The sequence below is a fragment of the Perna viridis genome, chromosome 1 (assembly GCF_037379345.1).
Source record: "Perna viridis isolate PV_CMFRI_1.1 ecotype Kerala chromosome 1, ASM3737934v1, whole genome shotgun sequence".
In the NCBI taxonomy this organism is placed as follows: domain Eukaryota; kingdom Metazoa; phylum Mollusca; class Bivalvia; order Mytilida; family Mytilidae; genus Perna; species Perna viridis.
The window spans coordinates 24,373,639-24,396,061 of NC_142445.1; the positions used below are offsets into that span (position 1 = coordinate 24,373,639).

At 32.4% G+C, this 22,423-nt stretch overlaps 1 protein-coding gene across 4 annotated transcripts in view; it reads left to right on the top strand.

Annotated features, from left to right (window-relative positions):
* Positions 1-22,423, top strand: part of LOC148627893 (dystroglycan 1-like) — a 78,209-nt gene that overhangs the window by 2,906 nt on the left and 52,880 nt on the right. Inside the window, exon 2 of one of the 4 annotated variants that reach the window (XM_088581226.1) lies at positions 2,959-2,995. The exons of 1 other annotated variant lie outside the window; for it this stretch is intronic. The gene's annotated coding sequence lies outside the window, so the exon portion shown is untranslated. Of the gene's footprint in view, positions 1-2,958; positions 3,055-16,407; positions 16,479-22,423 lie in introns of those variants that run through there. 2 more of the 4 variants (XM_088581244.1, XM_088581252.1) reach the window with 2 other exon arrangements.

Consider the following 22,423-nt stretch of genomic DNA (forward strand, 5'->3'; position numbering starts at 1 on the left):
TCCCGAGAATACAAAAACTTAATGTACAACAAACAATACTGGGACGTCATAAACCTCCTTAATGACGTCAATTCAGTTATCCCGAAGAGTCCCTACAGAAGAATGAAATCAATAGAACTATTATATTGTTTACTTATCTTACTACTAGTTTTATGAATATATATATATAGTGGTCTAGGGCGCTGGACTTAGTGCAGGCGGTGTTGCCATAGATGTCACAGCGGTACGAGTTCGAGTCCCGCGGATGGAACGACCAAAATTTGCTTCGCAAATTTGACAGTTCTAACATCTTTGGGAATTTTTCAGACCTTTCTATACGTTTATATATCTTCCCTGTATCAATTTGATCCGATGGAGCCAGTCATGGGCTGGTGGGCAGGCTACTATTTCTAACTCTTAAATTTATATTATAGAAAAGCACATAATGTATTATTTTTAAGCTCTGATCTGAATTCTGTATGAATTTTCTTTACAAGAGAAAAGGCATTTTCACAATCAGAATTCCTATTTGGGAGGGCAAAAATACCTTTTACAAGCTTAGAAAGAGTAATCAATGGAAAGAGTAAAAAGAAAATGCCTTTTCAAGACATCAGTTTGTTACACATCTGTCCAGGCAATTCTTCAGCACATTAACTCCTTTATCAATTACACCATTCTTTCTTATACCACTGTATACAGTACCTAAACCAATCCGTGCAACAAGAATTGCGATCGGTCATCAATCACTGATCAGTTTCTGGTCGGTCATCGATTCGTCAAACTGATCCATTTAACTGATGATCGCATCACGTGACCACAGAGCGGTCAATGTATTTTACGGTTTTTGTTGTTTTTTTGTCAATTTTACACATATTTACTTAATGTAATATATTTAAACATCAATTTATACTTTTATTTTACATTTATTTTATTTAAAACAGATCTTACATAACAAAACTGCGATCAGATCGGTCATCGGTCGTTGATTCGTCAGCAATCAATCAGTCAACGGTCATCGATCTGTCAAATCGTTGCAGGGATCGGTTCAAGGACTGTAAAAGCTTTAATAGAGCACGGATTCATGTAACTTTTGGTACAATGTTTTTTCTTCATTGAAAAAAGCTCTCAATCCATTGATTTTGTATGCTTAAAAATATCCCTTTTCAGAAAACATAAATAAGCTTGGTATACCCATTGAAAAAAATCAATGTTCTAAAAAGGAGCATGAAGATACTTTATTGAGAGAAAGTAAATCCCAACAAGTTTGAAGTGTTGGAATTAACCACATTTCTCTGTAATCACACACTAAAGTAATTGGATTAATTAATCAGAAATTATAATACAATGTACTAACTAACAGCAGCATATATTCTTTCCATTATTTGATCAAGAGGTAATTGTGTTTAGAAATCAGAATTGTTTACTGTCAACATAAAAATTTTACAATTTTAACTAAACTAAGCATTTTGTCATATTATAATTTTGAGTTGTCCCCCTTTGGCCATTTTAATGAATTGAAGGAATGTACATGATTGCTGAATGTCTGTTATTGCAAAAAAAGTAAAAATGTATAGTGATCAATCCTTCTGTTTCTTTCCCTCCTTTTGTTCCAAATCCTGTCCATAACTGTTTTGTCTTCTGGTGTAGGGTTTTGATATTTGACTTCAGGGTAGATCAACTCTAGACAAATGTGTCACATACCATGGTTAGTGACCTTTGACTTAAACTCTGATCTCAAGTTCAAATTTCAAACACAGTTGTGTCCAGGCTGTAACTGGTACAGAATGAGTTTTGCAAATTAAATTAAATGTATTGTGCATGGCTGATGTACAGGATTTTTACTACATCCTGGCCCACACAGATAGACTCAATCTCCATGATATCTAGTTGTATTTTTTTTTCACTTGAATATGATTCAACATTATATTAATAGTGCTTTACAAACATTTTTTTCTAATATTGACAAATTATGATAAAAAGCTATCAACATTGCATTTCATAAAACCACCCTCTTAATAAATTAAGTATGGTATAAATGGACACCAGGATTTTACAATTTGCCCCTAAAATTTACAGATGAATGTGTTGAAAGATTGAAAGTAAACACTTAATATCAAATCAGATCATCTTTCATCAAATTTGACAAGTCTATTCCACAATTTAAGTGAAATTTTACCCAAAACCTTCTGATTCATTTTTTTTTAATATATATAGGACCATCATATCTTTCCTCAAGGCTGTAACATTATCTATGTGCATACCATAAATATAAAAGATTAGCACACTCCTTTCTTTATTTTGTTCTTCATCATGTCAGCTTGACCAAATCAAAGATGATGTGATAACCAGTTAAAGTACATGTATGTACAGCCATTTATAACTATCATGCAGGCAGTGATTGTTTTTTCTTGTTGTATTAAAAAAAGGTTCATCTTTTAACATTTTAAAATTTGAGGGTCTTCCATGGGCAAATCCCTGTTTAGATAAATCAAAACTCTCCTCTTAAAACTTATAATATTTTATAACCCTGCCTTAAGAATATTGTACCCACCAAAAAATTGTGTCTGTCCTTCTGTCTGTACCCCTCCCAATGAAATCCAGACAATAACTTGAGAACAGACTTATGAATTCTTTTTAACTTTGCACCCTAAAATACAGGTATAATTTTCTGCTAAATCTAAAATGTAGTTATCATTTTTGAACATTTTGCCATCCCCTTTTTTCACCATTATGTGACAAGTTAATGCCCTGCTTTTATTCTAGTGATATGTTATAGACATGAACTTAGGTGGACAGATTATATACTGTATTCAGTTAATGTATTTTTTTGTCTTTGGTCTTAACTACTTTAGAAAGATTAACCAAGATTTTCTATGGACTTCAATTCAAGCAGGGCACCACCTTTAAAGGATACATGAAATGTTAGAATGGTTTCAAAACCCATGCAATTTCAATTTTTAATGGGTTTTTTTTTTCCAGAACATAAAGAAAAGAAAACTACAAACAACTGGTAGATGTAAGTTTAACAGAACACAAATTTATAGTTAATTAACTAGCCAGCCAGGTGAAATACAGGTAATAAATCCTTGATGGACATTAATATGTCTAGTATATAAATTAATTTGTCCAGTAGTCTGATGTGGGTACACTACATGTCCAATTTGGGGGTTATCTAAATGATCTTTAAAACAATTTTGACCTTTAATGGAGGTTGTATCTCATCTCCTCATCTAAACTTGTCACATGCTTGGACATTATAGATCATGAAGTGTTTCAACAGTGTGTAGTGTCATTATTAATTGGTACCAGTATCGTATTGCATATCCCTGAGCAGGTGTACGTCAAAACATGGATGCTATAAAAATATAGTGCATTTTCTTTTTGCCTCTCTACAAACTAATATTTTGTCAAAAGATATGAACAATGACTTATAAAATAGAGCAAACATCACACTGTAAGATGAAGAACTTTTTTAACAGAAAATCTAACATAATATCATAAAAATGTTCCACTGAAAAGGTTGGTTTGGTGAGTGCGAAACGAAAGTGAAAGTAGGGAAAATGGCTATTTATAGTTCGAGACTACTTTTCTGTCTGATCTTCGTGGACTCACCCTATTTTCTTTGTGGGAAATTATTTTTTCACATGTCCTTACAAATGCTACATAAGTGAAAGTTTTATTGAATCAATTTACATATTTTTTAAAAAATCCTAAAAATATGCACTTCACTATAGAAGTCTATGGGAAAATTAATACGATACTGAGACCTGGTAAGCCAGTTTTTCAAGTAAAGTTGGATATTCAGCAAGTGGTCTTTACCGGCTGAAAAAGTAGTACCCCAATGCAGGTAACACTTTTAAGATGAATTAGCCAACTTTTGAACCTGATTTTTTATGGTAGCTCTGGTTTTTTGCATTTATGGTTAATCTTTACCAAATTTGGAAATGCATTTTGTTTTCATGAATTTGTATAATGTCAGTTCAATAAATATATTATATTGACTGTTTATGATGAGCATATCTATATTCATGTAACCTAAAGCAAGTAATACTCCTGCATAAAGGATAGTTTTCAAGTTACAACACATTTTAAGTATGTGGTTAGGACTTGAAAATAGTCATTTTCCATACATTGCCTCTTATATATGAAAAAATGAATATTTTTTTTATTTTTTGTTTTTCTTTCAAATAAATAGCTAAAATGAGTTGCCATATAACTGTGTGGTTGATTTAAACACAGAAATGTCACAAAAGTCAACAGCCAATTTTTTAGTGGACTTTTTTAGTGGTTCAAATGGACAGATTCTAATGCGGCAAGAAAAATAAAGGTGTTTTTTCATATAAAAACTGAATTTTTTCAAAAAGTATCTAAAGCAGACAGTTGTTATTATAATATTTATACCAATAAACTATTTTTCTTGCATCATAGCTGTCTGTTTTAAAGAAAAAGTCCTTTTCCTGTCATATTGAGGTCCATTTGTATCTGCCTGGGGTACCAAAATGGCTGAAAATCTGTATTTTCTGCATATGAAAAGCTATATTTTTTTAAAACTATGATATTGGTATAATTATTTTTGGATTTATTATAATTGAAATGACCATATCTATAGTTTAAAACGGTTGTACCGGTCATTATACTTTACTTTAAACAAGAGGATCCCTTGAGTTGAAGACAAAAAAGGAGGTTCGGATATGAATATTTCCATATATGGAACTCACAAGTAGGGATTAAATAATGATTTGGAACTCATAGTACAGCTCATGTATCTACCATGTCAGAATAAACCACAAATTTGCTTAGTTTGACTAATGCAGCAGCTTTTTATCAAAAGTAATATTTTCTGGCTAACATTGAGATATTAGTCTCATGCCTGGAATAGGGTGCCTATATAAAAATTTTATTAGAAAACTCATGTTTATAGCAGGGCAATGATATTCTGAATTTTCAGTATGAAAATGAATACTCTAGCAGAAAAACAACAACTTTTATGATTATATTGAAATGTTTATTAGTAATAGGTACCAGTATCGTATTGCATATCCCTGAGCAGGTGTACGTCAAAACATGGATGCTATAAAAATATAGTGCATTTTCTTTTTGCCTCTCTACAAACTAATATTTTGTCAAAAGATATGAACAATAACTTATAAAATAGAGCAAACATCACACTGTACGATGAAGAACTTTTTTAACAGAAAATCTAACATAATATCATAAAAATGTTCCACTGAAAAGGTTGGTTTGGTGAGTGCAAAACGAAAGTGAAAGTAGGGAAAATGGCTATTTATAGTTCGAGACTACTTTTCTGTCCGATCTTCGTGGACTCACCCTATTTTCTTTGTGGGAAATTATTTTTTCACATGTCCTTACAAATGCTACATAAGTGAAAGTTTTATTGAATCAATTTACATATTTTTTTAAAAAATCCTAAAAATATGCACTTCACTATAGAAGTCTATGGGAAAATTAATACGATACTGAGACCAATTACATGCTGCAGTTTTTGTACAGTTATCTCCTATTAATAGAAAGGGGGACCATTTGTCCAATTGATCCAGTATTGAGTCAGGAAGGATAATTTTGCTGTGTTTACTAGTCATACAGAATAGATTTCCAACTTGTCTGACTGACACCCAAATTTGACCTTTTTCTTTTAAGTAAGCTGTCAAATACTTCCTAAACTTCTGTCTCACTGACTGAATTTTTGTCTGACATGTCTGCCAGTCAGATTGTATTTTATAATGACTGTTTTACCTCCAATTGTCTCATTTTGCAAAACTTAAAAGGTCAGATCACAGGGCTGTGTTACTCAAACTATACAAATCACTAAAGCAGGTCTAAAATGACAACAAACAAATATTCCTTGCCAAAATGATTCCTATGGTAACTGGTAAATTAAGATGGGCACATATAATACATGAGAATATGTAGCACATGACATTGGAAAGTTTTTTAACTGAAGGGAACAAAAGCTTTGGTACCCCATTAGACTTGTAAATCGAATACACGAACTAAGAAAAGCATGTATGATATTATATCAAAAGGGGTTTGTTAAGGAGACCTCCAAATCAGCCCCAAAAACCAATTAAAGTTTTCTTAATAAATTGAAAATTTCAATATTTACTTCTATATGTGTCTTTGTTGTAAACCATGTTTCATTGCTGTACGCTAAAACTGAAGATTGAAATTAAGTATCTGTTAAATTGTAAAATTCAGACAAATTATGGAAAAAACAGCTGATTTCAGGGCATATAGGGCACGTGTCAAAATCATTAATATTCATAATTCCGAAAAACAGCCTTCCATATCACATTACTACTTTCGGCACAATATTTTGTTGTTCACTCTATATGTTTGGATTAAAAAAAGAATACCCCATAACCTCACATTTTCATACAAGTTTTTTGGAAACTACTGTACATAGAAGCTGTATTTGGTTCAACTATGACAGTTAAAGCTTGTAATTTTTGTTTGCTTGGATTTGGATATGGATCATTTTAATTTATTTTGCCAATAAGAAATGAAACATAATAATAGGCCTGAAACAAGTGTTATTGAATCTACCTCTTTTCTTTAGCAAGAGTTATGTTTCACCAGAATGAAGACAGTATGACATTGAAAGGAATCCTTTTAGTCAACCAATAATGGAAAAAAGTTTTCCTTCCAATTTGAATTTCCTTCATATTATAGTTCAATACATGTGTGATGTAATTGTACAATAATGATAATCTTAAAGAACAAAAATATTTTATTTAGGGTTTTGGATTTCAGATTCTTTGGAGTCATCCATCTGATATAGAAATTAATTCTTAACAAGTGATATGAGTAGAATGTCACAGAAAGTCAATCATATTCATTCTTTGAAATCTAACTTTGAAAACGAGAACATGAAGACATTGATTCTCTGTCAGAGTGGTTAAAGGCCGTGAGGTCTTTAATTTTGAAACAAATGAAAGTTTTAAGTAGGTCAATGAGTGCCGAGGCTACATCAGTTTTCAAAGACACTGATGTAGCAAAAACATTGTCTATTATACATGACAAATATGTTGTCGTACCAGTAGACAAAGCCCAAAACAACATTCTTTATGTCTGTAAAATGTTTTATATCCAGTGTTTATTATCAGAGGTAGACGTAGAAAAAAATAATAGCAGTGATAAGACCTATACTGCTACCACTGTCTCCAAAGAAGTGATTGTGGAAAACCATAAATCTGTGCTATCCTCTTTTGGTCTCTTTACCAAGGACGATGATTGTGATTTACTGTCTATGTACTGGATTTCTAAACTCCACAAGAATCCATACAAACAAAGTTGCATAGCTGGATCTGAAAAATGTACCACCAAACCTCTCCCAAAATTTTTAACTTCTATACTCACAACTGTCAAAGAGGGTCTGCAGTCCTACCACAACACTTGTTACTCCCGTAGTGGCATTAATTCAATGTGGATCCTGAAAAATTCGAAAGATCTTTTGGAGACTATCAGTTCAAGACTATTATCTGAATATAATAGCATTAAAACCTATGATTTTTCAACACTGTATATTTCTATTCCCCATACTCAGTTAAAATCCCGACTTAAAAACATTATACATCATTGTTTTTTCCAAAAAAGATGGTACACGTAGATACAAATATATAGTTCTTGGTAGAGATTCCTCATACTTTGTAAGAAATAATTCAAAACATCTTCCAAATATACAGAGGAAGATGTTTACAATATGCTGGAATTTTTAATTGACAATGTATTTGCCCAGTATTTGTGGGAACAAATTGTGCTTCTTTACTTGCTGACCTATTCCTTCACTCTTATGAGGCTGACTTTATAGCTGATCTGATCAGAAAGAAAGAATATTGTTTGGCTAGATCCTTCAATCTCAGTTTCCGCTCTATAGATGACGTATTATCTTTAAACAATCCTAATTTTGGGGAATTGATACATCGCATCTACCCAAAAGAACTTGAGATAAAGGATACTACAGACACTGTGAAGTCAGCCACATATCTTGACCTACACTTAAAAATCAATGGTAAAGAAAAACTATTCACCAAACTATACAATAAACGTGATAACTTTTCCTTCAGAATTGTCAACTTTTCTTTCATCTGTGGCAACATCCCTTCGGCTCCTGCATATGAAGTGTTCATATCACAACTCATACGCTATGCCAGAGCTTGTCAAAACTACGCAGACTTTTTGTATTGCGCTAGAACTCTAACAAATAGGCTTCTAGAACAGGGTTATGTTGCTACAAGATTGAAGTCATCACTACAGAAGTTTTATGGTCCTCATCATGAACTCGTGGATCATTATGGTGTATCCATCAGCACCATGAAAACTGATTTATTCAATGGGTCATAGTTTTCCTTTCCTCGTTTGTCTACCCAGGACTTGACTTTTTATGAGCAACTCGGCGGGTGTTTCTAGAAAAGCAGAGGACGCTTACCCTACCGGTGCACCTGGTCCATGCTCCCAGTTTTTAGTGGAGTCCAAGTTGCTCATTTGCTTTTGTTACTTTGTATGTATGATGTTAGTTACTTTATGTTCTTTGTTGTGTATGTGTGTTTTCCATGTCTGGTCTTTGTCCCTGGGTTACATTCTTTTGATTACCGCTATAACCTTGGTTCCCTTGATTACTCTTTTGAGTAGTTGGAAACCTTTTTTTTAAGATGTTTACATGCTTTTATACTTGAAACACTTAACTTTTTAACTCAAGTTCAAGTCTTAATCTGCTGAAATATTTGTCATGCAAATTCCTGTCTTTCAAAACAAAATTGGCATGCATATTGTAAATGCCTTGATTTATGGAGCAAATTATATAGCAGGTTCATCTTTCATATAATTTTAAGTCTACACCTTTTAAAATTTAACTGTGTTCACTCAACCTAAATGCCTTCCCATTATGAAAGAAGTTATTTTCTTTCTTGCCAGCTATTAAATGTTTCATTGCATTTGAGCTGGTTTCTTGGTCTATCTTGATGAACCTCTGTCCCTGTTGTGAATGGGGAGTTCACTGGGTCAGGCATTTATGTCTGTCTTCTGTCTGTGTATTGGAATGTCTTTCAGATCTTGAATGAATACATTTTGTAGTTGTTATCATTTGGATTATATATTGACACTAAATGTCATAGGACGCATTTGACTGATTTTCTAATTAAAAATATTTATTTCTAATTACCTATGTCAACCAGGTACTCATTGTTTGGTTAGTAAAGGGTTTCCAGTGGTTCAAGGGTCAATTAAAAGAAGATCTTTATCAAACCTACAATTACCATTGGATTGGCTGTTAAATTTTGAAGTACATTTAAATGTATATATTTTCAGGGATAAAAAATAACTTTCAGTGTAGAGGGTCCAAGACTTTTCCAAGTTTCAAATCTATGGTCCACTTGAAGAAAACCAGAAGTCCTAAATAAAGTGTCAATGGCAAGGATTGATGGTCCAGTACCTATATAAATGAAATTTTAAACGGTCATAAATTGAAGGTTCTGGACCTCAGTCACACCCAGGTGAACCCCTTTTTGGCATTACTGAGAATTTTTTATTTTATAATTTGTTAACCGACTCCAGAAAGAATACTGCCAGTATTAATTAACTTTGGTTAGTTTTGACTAATGAACAAGTTTCTAAAACTGAAACTGATTGTCATTGAATGTGATGTAAATTTTAAGGATATATATTTTCAAAACTTCATCATTGAAATTTCAATGGTCCTGCATCAGAAATTGAGGATCCCAGACTTCAGACTGAATAACCAGAAACCTCCCTGAACCAATGGTCTACAATATTGAAGTACATCCGCAGTGGTTGGGAAAGAATTTTTTTCAAATGAGTCATTTTCATCTTTATTACAAGCATTTCCTACTTCAATGGGTACATGGCCCATGGCCCCTGCCTTTCCCAAGCACTCACCTCCATGTCTGTTTTGATGATCCAAAATCCATCTATCCACACTATCTTTTTAGCTCACCTGGCCAAAGGCCATGTGAGCTATTGCCATCACTTGGCGTCTGTCGTCGTCGTCATTAACAATTATACAAAACTCTTCTCTTCTGAAACTACTTGACTAATTAGAACCAAACTTGGTATGAAAGTTCCTTGGGGTATCCTGCATAGAATTGATGTCGGTATTTTAGATTCGTCATAAAAAAAACATAGCTGCCGTTACTAAAAATAGAACATAGGGGTCGGACAGTAGTTTTTCACATATATCTCCTTTTAATCCGTAAAGCCATGTTGGACTTATTGCCCTTTTTCAACGATTTTTGCTATTTTTAATATTATTTCTTTCAAAAATTTTCTACTCTGACACTACTTGACCAATTGAAACCAAACTTGGTATGAATGTTCCTTGGGGTGTACTGCATAGAACTAGTATGGGGATTTTTGATTCGTTGAAAAACATGGCAGCCATTACTAAAAATAGAGCATAGGGGTCAGACAGTAGTTTTTAACATATATCTCCTAAACCGTTAGGTTTATCTGAATTCTGACATGGATAAAAGTGTTCAGCATGATGAGATCTATTTGCGGTCAAATTTTCATTTTAATCTATTAAGCCATGTTGAACTTATTGCCCTTTTTCAACGATTTTTGCTATTTTTAATGTTATTTCTTTCAAAAATCTTCTCCTCTGACACTACTGGACCAATTGAAACTAAACTTGGTATGAATGTTCCTTGGGGTGTACTGCATAGAACTGATGTGGGGATTTTTAATTCATCGAAAAACTTGGCTGCCGTTACTAAAAATAGAACATAGGGGTCAGACAATAGTTTTTGACATATATCTCCTAAATCGTTAGGTTATTATTAGGACTACAAAAGTCTTCAGACTCCTTGTAAGGGTTATTGCCCTTGAAAGGGGAAAAATGACTTTTTTTTTAAATAGATTTCAGTCAATATCTTGAAAACTATGATAGATTAAAAGAAACTTTCAATTGTTGAAAAGATCTTGTAATAGTCCTACCAAAGACGTCTTTCGATTCATCGAAATTGTTGGACAACTTCTTGTTTAATTTTTTGCCTTTGAAAGGCAAAATTCAACAAGGTGAGTGATTCAGGCTCCTGAGAGCCTCTTGTTTCAAGATTAGGCCACATTTAAAATAATGTTTATTTCCCCTTACCTGACCCCAGCTCCTGCAAAGAATTTAAAGTAGGTAGGTAAGGAAAATAGTTTTTTTTCCCAAAGTTCATATAATTCTGTAAAACCATGATCAAAGAAGTGAAAAATGCTACTCTGAAAATTTTTTTAAAGTCTTGTATGAAATTGGTTATAAAATTATTTGGGTGGGCCAATTTTTAGGGTAGGTAGAGTAGATGTAAGAAAACTTAATTTCAATTTTTCCTTAGGTGGATCCAGGGGAGGGGGTGGGGCTAGTCCCTTTATCATTTGCAAAAGTGAAAGTAGTATACTTTCGTGTGTAATAAAGTGGCATTAAAATGTATTTATCAATTATCAAGGATTTTTTGGTGCCCACCTTTGGGCTCACTACTTAGGTAATCCTCTGGATCCACCACTGTTTTGGTCTGAGTTAAAAGTATTTGTTGTTTCCCTGGTGTAGATGTGATTTTTTTATTGACAACTTATTAATGACAAGATATAATTTTACTAGAAAACATACGATATTCATTTCAGAGCTTGTTAGAACGATTATTTCATGACATGTATGTAGCCTTTCTATGAGCATGGTGTTTATCTTTTAACCATTTTAAATGTTGGCTAATAATGAAGTGGCTTGAAATTTTTTGGGTATTATTCTATGAATATACATGTCCTTATATAATTACATGACTTTGTGCCCTATGTAAAAAGGACTAATTTATAAGTAAGGAGGCTTGGAAATTATGAATGGGAAACTGTATATACAAATGAATGGGGTTTTAAAATTTAAATATACAACAACCTTGTCAGTTCTTCTAAAATAACAAAGTAATAAAAAGAGCAGTCTTAATGACTTAATTGCTGTTGCTTGTCATAAAAGACATATTTTGGCTTCTAAAAGCATTCTTCTGCTAAACATCACTTATGTTTAGAGCTAAATGTGAAACACTCCATTACATTTCATTATATTTTTTATTGTTTAAGTAGATTTTAGTGGAACTTATGGGTCGATGAAACATAATGTTTACTTCTTTTAGTCTATTTTTGTATCTACTTTTACATATATATGTGTTATTTTCAAGATCATCAAGTTCTTAGGGCCTTTTAACATGGATGTGGGTGTCTTATATTTTTCAGTCTGTCAACATTCTTTGTGAGCACATAATTTTCCAAGAGATGCTGAAATATTGTACATTTGTAACACCCAATTAAGAAGTGTATTGACAAACCTATATTTTGAGTAAGGATTCTTTCCTTATGTGACCTACTGGTACTTTCTTTCATTGTGTGGTTACCCAGACGACTACAATCCTTATTAATTAAATTATCAACAGGTTTCAAGAAGTTTTGTGAATGTGCATTGAAACTTTTTTTTGGGGTCAGGAAAGGAAGTGCCGTAGTATTTGAAATTTTGTGTAGTCTAAAAAAATTGTTTTTCAGACTGTTTTATTTGACAGACTGCTTTAAACCACTTAAGAAGTACTCCAGCTAAGAATTATGCAAAATGTAATTCATGGGTAAAAAGCCTACACATTTTTATTTTTGATATTTTGTTTGAATAGTCATAGTAAACAGAAATTTACATTCAGTTCTTCATATAACCTGTGTTATTAGGAGATAAAAATTATACAGAACGCACTGTAGATTTCAAAATTAAGGGAGGTAACTCTGTAAATGACACTCAAATACAATAGAATCTATTGAAATTTCAATGTTGATTATCTCCTAAGAGCAGGCAGATTTGAATGAATAATTACACATTTCATAGTATACACCCATAAAGCAACTTAATTACAAAAATGAAAAATATGTAGCCTTTTTTGGAGTGTATCACATTTTTCAGATTTTGCATGATTCTTACGAAGACTGTTACTTAATTTTTTGGTCTCTACTGAAGGTATGTGTTGTGAAAATGTACAATGTATCATCTTTGTTGTAACCTTTAAGGTCCATTATATTTCTATATTGAATGAAGTATTAATCAGATGCTGATTATTTATTTAAGAAATAAGGTTACTTGAAGGTCAGCTGTTGACATTTTTACACCAGAATTAGATATCATGTATACAATTTCTACTAACAGTTTACTTTGTGAAAGGTCGAGACCTGGGTACCTTACTTGGTGTCAGATTTGTGGACACTGTTAAGTCAAAGAAGATAATATACCACCATTATTCTGAAGTAATTTACATATATCTGTAAAGGACAAAATACACAGTGTTAAATTTGATTTTATTAGATTTTGTTTAAATGATTGATGTGGTTGAATTAAACTTGAGATTGTATGTGATGAGTACCATTATTAAAGGTGTTACTAAAATCAGATAGGCAATTAATTTTTATTTCTGTTTCATTTAATTGTTTCACAATTTATGGGCCATATATTTTGTCACTTTATCAAAATCAGATTAAATGTTATTAAAACCTATATTTTTTTTATCAAATCTTTAATAACCATTTAATAAATAAAATTTGATTTAAATCTAATTACAGCAATTTGGAGATATTTATCTGAAGGACTAGCTGATGCTGTTGGTATTATGAATCAGTTTGGAATATCTTACTTAAAAGTACCACTCCACGTAGAGTTTTGACTTTGTCAATAGTAAGGTGATTCATGGTGTTTAAAAACCCATGGAACAAACGATGTATTTTTGGTCTACAAATACCATAATTTTATGTAACAATAGTCCTTTCTGTATTTAGATCAGTACTTTTTAGAAAATTCTTGCAGTGTAAATTTCATACACAATGTATATAATTTTTATCTCTTAAGTGCAAGAACTAAATGAAAAACTAAAACTGGTATGTGATCAGACTGTTTGCGAACAAGTAAGTGGGTTTTTGTTATGTGTCAGATTTTTATAAAGACTGATACTTAAGTTAAAACAGTGATATAGATTCAAAGGTGTATATATGTTACTTCTTGTTTTCTTATGTACTAAATATTATATGGATCAGTAGGAAATTATATGGACTGCCTTGCCGTGACATCATGATTTAAGAAGTTGTGTATCCTGGCTTACAGGAATTTGGGAAAAGCCTCTGAATTTTATTTGAGGTGGCCTGGAATACGTTTGAAATTGGAAATGTCCAGGAAGATCCCTTGAATGGGAAATTTCATAAAGATTGATTACTTCCCTTGCACCTAAATTATTCATCCCTTTGGTTTTGTACCCAGAATATACTTTTTGGCCACATTGCAACCTTGCAACCTATTTGGATTCAATTGGTCAAATTGGACTAAAATCTAAGTTTTAATAGCCTTTTGTCAAATGAAAAGCAATGTTTGATGAATACGATGGACAAAAATGAAAGTATGGTTGGTGGAAATGAATTTTGACCAAGCTTAGAATAATGATGGTCTTGATGGAAATCTTTTGAATGCTATAGATTTCCAGTAATGTTAGTAAATAGATGTAGTCACAGTGAATTCAGAACATTTCTGTATCATTGTTGTGAAAACTTATTCTGTGGTAGCTGTTGAAATCAAACCCTAGACTCCTCATTCTATAGTCACACTCACCGACTGAGCTAAAAAGTTTATTCCCTTGCGGAGCTGATTAAGGCTGGCTATATTCTTTAATTTCCAATGTCATGCAAATTGTTCATCTGCTGGCTTATAAAGCAGTAAAAGCCAGCCTTGTGTAGAAAACTTTTGATAGTTCTGTCAATACAAGTCCATACCTAAATCTTTAGAAACTGACATGATGAAGTTAAAAATGTGTTTGATAGGCAAACACAAAGCAGTGATCAGTGTTTTTCAGATGGTTTGTCCATTAAATTCCATTTAGATTTAAGTAAGATAAAAGCTTCACAGACAAATCCGGGAAAAACATTTACAGACCCTAGTAATATTCTTGAAAAAATGTATATCTGTAAAAGAAATGGATCCCTGCAATATGTTTTCTCTTTCCATGCATATGAATGTTTCAGAGTACACTACACAGTTCATGATACTACAGGACAAATTGCGAAATATGGATGGGTCTGTCAACCGGTCTGTGTATTGCCACATGATCCTCATCATTGCTAATTTTTTACCCCTCCCTCCTATCCTCACGAAGAGGGGCTGTAGACATCACTGTCTGTCATTTTACCCTTCAAGTAGTATTAGTTCTGCAACTTTATTTTGCCATGATAGATTTGAAAATTATGGTTTTTACAATATCTGGATGAAAATTAAATGAACAAGGAAAACACCCAATGATTTGTAGGTGAGTAGGTCAAAGGTCAAGGTAATCTAGAATATAGACTATGGCTCAGTAGGAACCTGGGTCACTGCTTTTGCCAAATCTGAAAAAAAGTATAATTAAAGTGCATCTTTTATATCCCTTATGCCCCAATGGCCTAGCCTTGCTGAAGTTTTCAGCATTTAAACAGCCCTTGAATGTTACCTTACATTATCCCAAGTTCTTTAAATTAGTTTTTTTGCAAAAACAGCATTTTTCTTCGTTTTGAAGTATTATATGTGGTTAAACCTTGCACCCACTGTAGGTGATTGCTTTTGTCGGTAAAACTTTTGTCATTCTTCGGTGTTATTTCATTACATTTTTGTGACATTAACATGGTTGGAAGATATTAATTTTCAGAGTAAAATTGCATTTCTTGACTTTTCATAAAAATTCCTGCATATATTTTTGAGTTCCCATTATGTAACCTTTGGAAATTAATGGCCCTGTTTAAAGGTGAAAATTAAATATCACTCTTAGTAAAATACATGCAGACTCCATAACAAAGGCTTGGTTCTATCATTTGTTTTTAATTTATCAGTAATACTTTAAAGAGATAAAAATTGAGAGGAGTCATAATGAATCTTTAAATTTTGGAACTCTTTGGAACAGATTATTTTGAATACTTACTTTTGCCCCTTTACAGAACAGCTATTATACTGTTCTATTAGAATAGACAGACAGACAGACAGATAGAGTGATGATGGTACAAAACAGACAGAAAGAAATATATCCATAGGACACCTAAGATCTGACCTATCAACGAGCTTGTTAAAAAGTGTAGAAAAAATTTGATATTGACCACATATTTGTATGGTTTGTAATTCTAAAGATCCTTGTCAAATCCTCATATTTTTGCCATAAACGATTTAAATGCCTTAGTGCACAAATTATAGGCATTAGAAAATATTTTTGTTCCCTTCACTTAGATATGGGTGCATAAAACTTAGATGAGGAGGTAAGTGATTCAGATGATTGCTGTTTTGCAAAACCATGTTGTATTATTTGAATTTGTATTACCCTCCCTGCATGATTCTTGATAGTAAGAGTACTTAACGAATAGATGAATTTGTTAGAAAGTATTTGAGTAATGTACAGAATGATAGGGAAAGATATTAATATTGCCCCAGACTTCTACAACAGACTGATGTCAAAGACTTGCAGGTAAGATGTTTTCTTCGACTTAATAAACCCAAAATTACTTGTTAATTGGCCTTTTTTCGATAAATTAAAACTTGAAATAAAATGCGTTACATCTTTTCTCAATAATTAATTAGCATTAGCTAATAATTGCACCAGATGGTGTAAAATAGTTGTATAGTGTATAGATTAAATGGTGGGCCTTTAAATTTTTCTCTTTTTTTATGAATGTTTATATATTCTTGATGTATTATTTGTTGGAGTACCCCTTCAGGGGAAACTTAAGACATTATCATTATCGTCAAGATGTTATAAGGATAAATAAGACCATAAATGTTAGTTGATAAAACAAATAACACTTATGAATCATATTTTAATTTGTGCCATAAATCTGTTTGGTAAAGTTGGTCATAAGGAATAAAACCCATAAATTTGAGAGAGATTGTGCTATGTTAACCAGCTGGAAGATTTAGTCCACATACATATATAAGAAATCTGTAGCGTTTTGATATATATTTATACATTTTACCTATTTTTTATATTTTGAAGCATGAGATTTTCTGACGGATTCTCCATAGCTTCTATGAAATTGAGTTGTAAATTGTGAATCTTTTCCCTACTCATTAAAGGATTTGATGGAAAATTTTAATTATTATATACAACAAAAATACAAATTGTCATTAAGTAGAAATCTGTTCCTTGTTGGTTTTATACTAGACCCCTCACAGTATAGTCCATTGAACTTTTTGATGAACCTGTAGCATAAAAATTCTGTCCTATTTTTTTAAGGGAGGTAACTTTTAACATGTTATGAAGCAGTATTTATGTAAATGATATTTTTTTAAGCATATATATATATATATAAACACACACACACACTCTTATATCTCTGTTCAGCTATATATTCTATTCCTGTTATGTACTACATGTATGTAAAAAATGATGCAGTCATCTTTCAATCTCCCCTGCAGACCTCATAACAACTAGCCACTTCCTGATTTTTAAATACCTATTACCCTCACACATCCAAACTGGTCCCAGACCAGTTCTGAGCTCTGCTGTCCTGGATATAAAAATATGAAGAAAAAAACTTTACATGATATGATCAGCATTATTTTTTTTAATCTTTGAAGTTATTTCCAGTGTGCCAGGGTATGTGACATTAACATTTCAAGATTCTTGACCTTAAAGGGCTAGTTTCACTTGTCCAAATTGAAACTTGGTTATAATTAAGTAAATGCATGCTGAAAAGTCCATAAAATTTTGTTGTTATTCAGGCAAGTATAATTTAATATTGTCTAAATGGTAACTTCACTTGTCCTGGGCAATATCATATCCTTAACATCAGACAGGTTGAAATCCAGGTTTTTCTTAAGTAAATGAACATCCAAAAATGGATAAAATTTGGTTGTCCTCTGGGCAAGTATAATTTGAACTTTTACCTGTCTGAATTTTTGTTTCACTTGTGCCAGGCAAACCTTTGTCATACCCTGTCAGATGCCATGTACTGTACTTGTTCACCCGGGTTTACTCTGAGTAAGGCAGAGATGTAAAAGCATGAAGATGTCATATACACCATTGTGCTGGATATTGGTTGAATGTTGAATTGAGAACTAGATAGGTAGTACTTGTATTGGTTCAAGCCCAAGCCCCACAAAACTTGAAAAAAATACTTCTTAAGTCTGAGAAAGTTTTAAATTATGATGCCATCAATTTCAAAGACTTTGATCAGAGTTACTGTGGAAGCTAAGAATATTCTCAGACTAAAGTATGTTTGTGACACTTTTGTGGTCTGGATATAGGTAATCCAAAGAAACAACTCTTTTTTTTTGTTTCAAAATGTGAAACTCTGTGGGTTTGGTCACAGCATAATATTTTTCAAGCAGGTGTGCATGTATCCTTAATTTGTGGGTACCTAAATTCATATTGTTGAAAACCTTGTATTCATTATAAGTACATTTTAAGGAAATTATGATGGAATGTAAAATGGAAATTATATTAGTAATTAAATGAGCAAATTTCGAAAGAAATTTTAGAAAGAAATTTGAAGTTATTACAGCAACCAAATTATGTAATTCTTGCATCATGCTGGTAGAATTTTCTCCGTTACACAAACAATTTTTAGGAGATAAGATAGTGAATTGAATAGTTCCTGTGATTCTTTAGTCATTTAAATGTAGGTGTGTTGACTAGAACATCTGCAAAAGAATTTTATAATTTGATAAAAATATAAGTGAGTAACAAATTATAACATATATCAAATAGCACTGTAAAATAAGTGAGTTAGGGTCAACTGATTATCCTTGATGGATAATGAATCCTGTCTCCCCCCCCTCCCATCCCTGCATGAAATAGAAAATCTGTCAACACCATATGCTGAAGCAAACTCATTTTAAGTTTCAGTGCATTGCAGTTCATTTTAATTGTGTAACTAGATGCCAAAATCTTAATTAGTACGTGTATTTAATTTATCTCATTCTATCAATAGAACAAGGGGGTCTCAAGATACTGAAAACTATTAATTTTCGCTGTTGCTAATTTTACCTGCAGATTTCCGGATACATTGTGTATTTTTGTGGTTTTAAAAATGATTAGCAGTATATGGTGTTAAGATTAACGGGTACAATGTACTATTTTTCCCAGTTTTCTGTCCCCCACGAAAATAGCAAAAATTAGAACACTGTAAAAAATAAATATGTTTACAGTATTAAAATATTTTACGAGAACTCTTTGTTAACATCTATATTTTCAATTTCCCTTATGTACTCCACTAGGTTATTTGGTAAGATTTATTCCAGTGTAAGTTTTTATATCCTGTCAAATGAGCTTTATCTTCAGTCAGCAAGTTCATTACAACAATACAACATAAGCTCTTAAGAACTTCTATAACCAACATAAGTTTCATAAATAGCTATACAGTGCATGCATACATGTAAAATACATCAACAAAAGAATAAGACAAACAGTTATAATAAGACAAAGACACACAGCACACAAACATAAATACCAATTAAAAGCAAAGCAAGCAAAAGGAATTAAATGCAAAGAGGCAGAAATGAAACAAAAATAAAATCAACAAAAATATGGTTTCTGGGTTGCTGCTCTAGGCATGGATTAATAGTCACTACAAGCAACACAAGAAAAAAAATTTCACTCCCTGATTTAAGTTCCAGCACTGCCTAGGGAATTCTAGAGGGCTGGAGCAGTGTACCTGAATGATTGTTTCCCATACCTTGTTGTTTTTTATCTGTAATAAGTTACTGTGTCCGGAAGTTATATGAATGATTTTGTTAGCATATTAAATCAGATAATACAGGTGGAGCTTGATCATATAAGATTTTAAAAGTTTCTAATGCCATTTCTCTGATACGTTTTACTTGTAAAATAGGCATCTTGGCCTTTCCTTAAATATCATCATAAGTATTTATAATAGTAAGTTTTTTACATGACATAGTTATCTTCTCAGCTCAATTGCCCCTTCTTAAGTAATAAGCATTAAAGGTGTGAAATATGTGTTGTGCTTTGTAAATTAAAGGAGCACCTGACTTTTTTCTTATCAGATAAACAGAATTCAAGGTATCTGTAAATTTCTGTTGTTTCTCTCATGGTATTCTACCTTTCCCTTTTTTGTCACACTATTTTCAGCTGCAGAGCTGTTCAATTTATGCAACTTGGAGGTCTATTCTTCAATTTTTGATCCCAGTTTACTGGGTGTTGAATTTATTGAATTCCATTAGTACAGCAAGAGGTTAATGGTGTCATGTTATAAACTTGTCATTTCCTACAACTTGAATCCCAGTCTTTGATACTCTTTATAAGAGGACAAAGTTTATAAACAAGTCTATTGTGTGTTCGTTGAATGATGAAGCAAAATTCATATGCTTTATAATGTGTAAAATTTAAAAGGACAGTAAATTAAATGGTAATGTTTGGTAAAGTTTACCTTTCAGTATGAAAGGTGTCATTGGTATCAGAGATACTGTGACAATTGTAATCTTTTCTGTCAGTTGTAAGTTTCAAGTTTCTCAAAGGGGAGGTAACTTGATAAGTATGGCACTTGTGTGTCATGAAATAATTTTTTGCTAATGAGTGGTTACACTGGGTGATTATGGAGTCTTACTATCTTTTTTAAGAGGGTGGTTGTGTGTGGTTGTGTTATTGACAGCCAAATGCAGTGTGTTATATATTGTGGAAAATATTCCTGTTACTTTAGGGGCTGCATAGTCAGATTTTTCAAACTTACTTTCATGAGTGGTAGGTTCTGGACTTTTCCAAGTTTCAAACCAATGGTCCCCTTGATTGACATAAAAAAGTGTCAGTTTGATGGGTTGAAGGTCCAAGATAAATGAAATTTCAAATGTCCTTAGGTCAGAAATTGAGGGCCCAGACTTCAGATCAACACTAATTGGAATTCCAGCAGTGTTATTTTCTACTGTCCAACACTTTAACTGATACATAAGATTTGATTTTCCTAAATTTAGATTTAAGAAGAAAAAAGTGTCCAAGAAACAGTGTTTTTAGGAACAAAAATTTAGCCAAACTACACATTGACAAAAATAACATAAAATATAGGCTAAAAAATAGTAGGATAACTCAAAGATGTCAAAATCATAGTAGTACATGTAGAAGTATATAAAACAACCAAATCATAATGAAATTAAAATGTACATGACTGTATATGGCCAAAACTTGAAAACAGGAATCAGACTCATAGGGATGATTTATTTACACAATGAAGGCTGTAGCTAATAGAATGAAAAACTGAAAACACACATGATATTGTTGAATGAAAACCCACGGCTAAGGTACATGGACATTTTTTTGCAAATTAATTTTATGTGTAGACTGTAATGAATGAGTTGCCAATTTGGAAAGACTTTAATTGTCATGCCCTCTATGATCAGCCATGGGGAGTTGATTCTGATAATGATCTGCTAATTTGTTAGTTTTTCCAGTGAATGGAAATGAAAGCTGCTGAAGTCATGCTTGAAATATTTTCCACTGATAACTTTTTGCCCCTGATCTAATCCATTGTAAGCTATTGTGGGCGGATATAATCAGATAAAGTGCTAGATTATTCAATGATCAGTACAAATATAGAATGGGATTTTGAACTAAGAATAGATATTTGACTATCAGCGCTATTGGCTTGCAGCTTTTTTAGCTCACCTGGCCAAGACCATGTGAGCTATTGCCATCACTTGTCGTCTGTCGTTGTCATTAACATGATACAAAACTCTTCTCCTCTGAAGCTACTTGACTGATTAGAACCAAACTTTGTATAAATGTTTCTTGGGGTATCCTGCATAGAGCTGATGTGGTGATTTTTGATTCGTCGAAAAACATGGCCACCAGTACTAAAAATAGAAGATAGGGGTCAGACAGTAGTTTTTCGCATATATCTCAAAACTGTTATGTTTAGCCAAACTCTTTCAATTGCTGAAATGATCCTTATTATAAGGCCTTCAAAAGTCATCAAGGATCAAAGTTGTCAGGCGACTCCATGTAAGAGTTATTGCCCTTGAAAGATGAACATTTTTTTTTTTTTTTTTTACAGTTTTCAGCCAATATCTTGAAACCTATAATAGATAGAAAGAAACTTTTAATTGCTTAAATGATCCTTATGATAAGTCTTACCAAAGTCTTCTTGAATCAAAATTGTTGGACATCTCCTTGTTAAATTTATCACCCTTGAAAGACAAACTTTAACCAGGTGAGCAATTCAGGCTCCCGGGAGTCTCTCGTTGTAATCTCTCATGACTTAAATTAGCTTTTAACAACATATTATATCTTACATGTATATGGTAAATATGCTTCTAACAGATCTCTGTTGGTCAAAATCTAAATATCGCAAGTCTAGTGAATGGTTTATTGGGACAAATTAAAAATAGTTTATTTCTTGTGTCACCTATCAGTTGGTTAATAAAAGGTCTGAAAAGGTGATATTTCTGTGGATTTTTCTTCTTTAA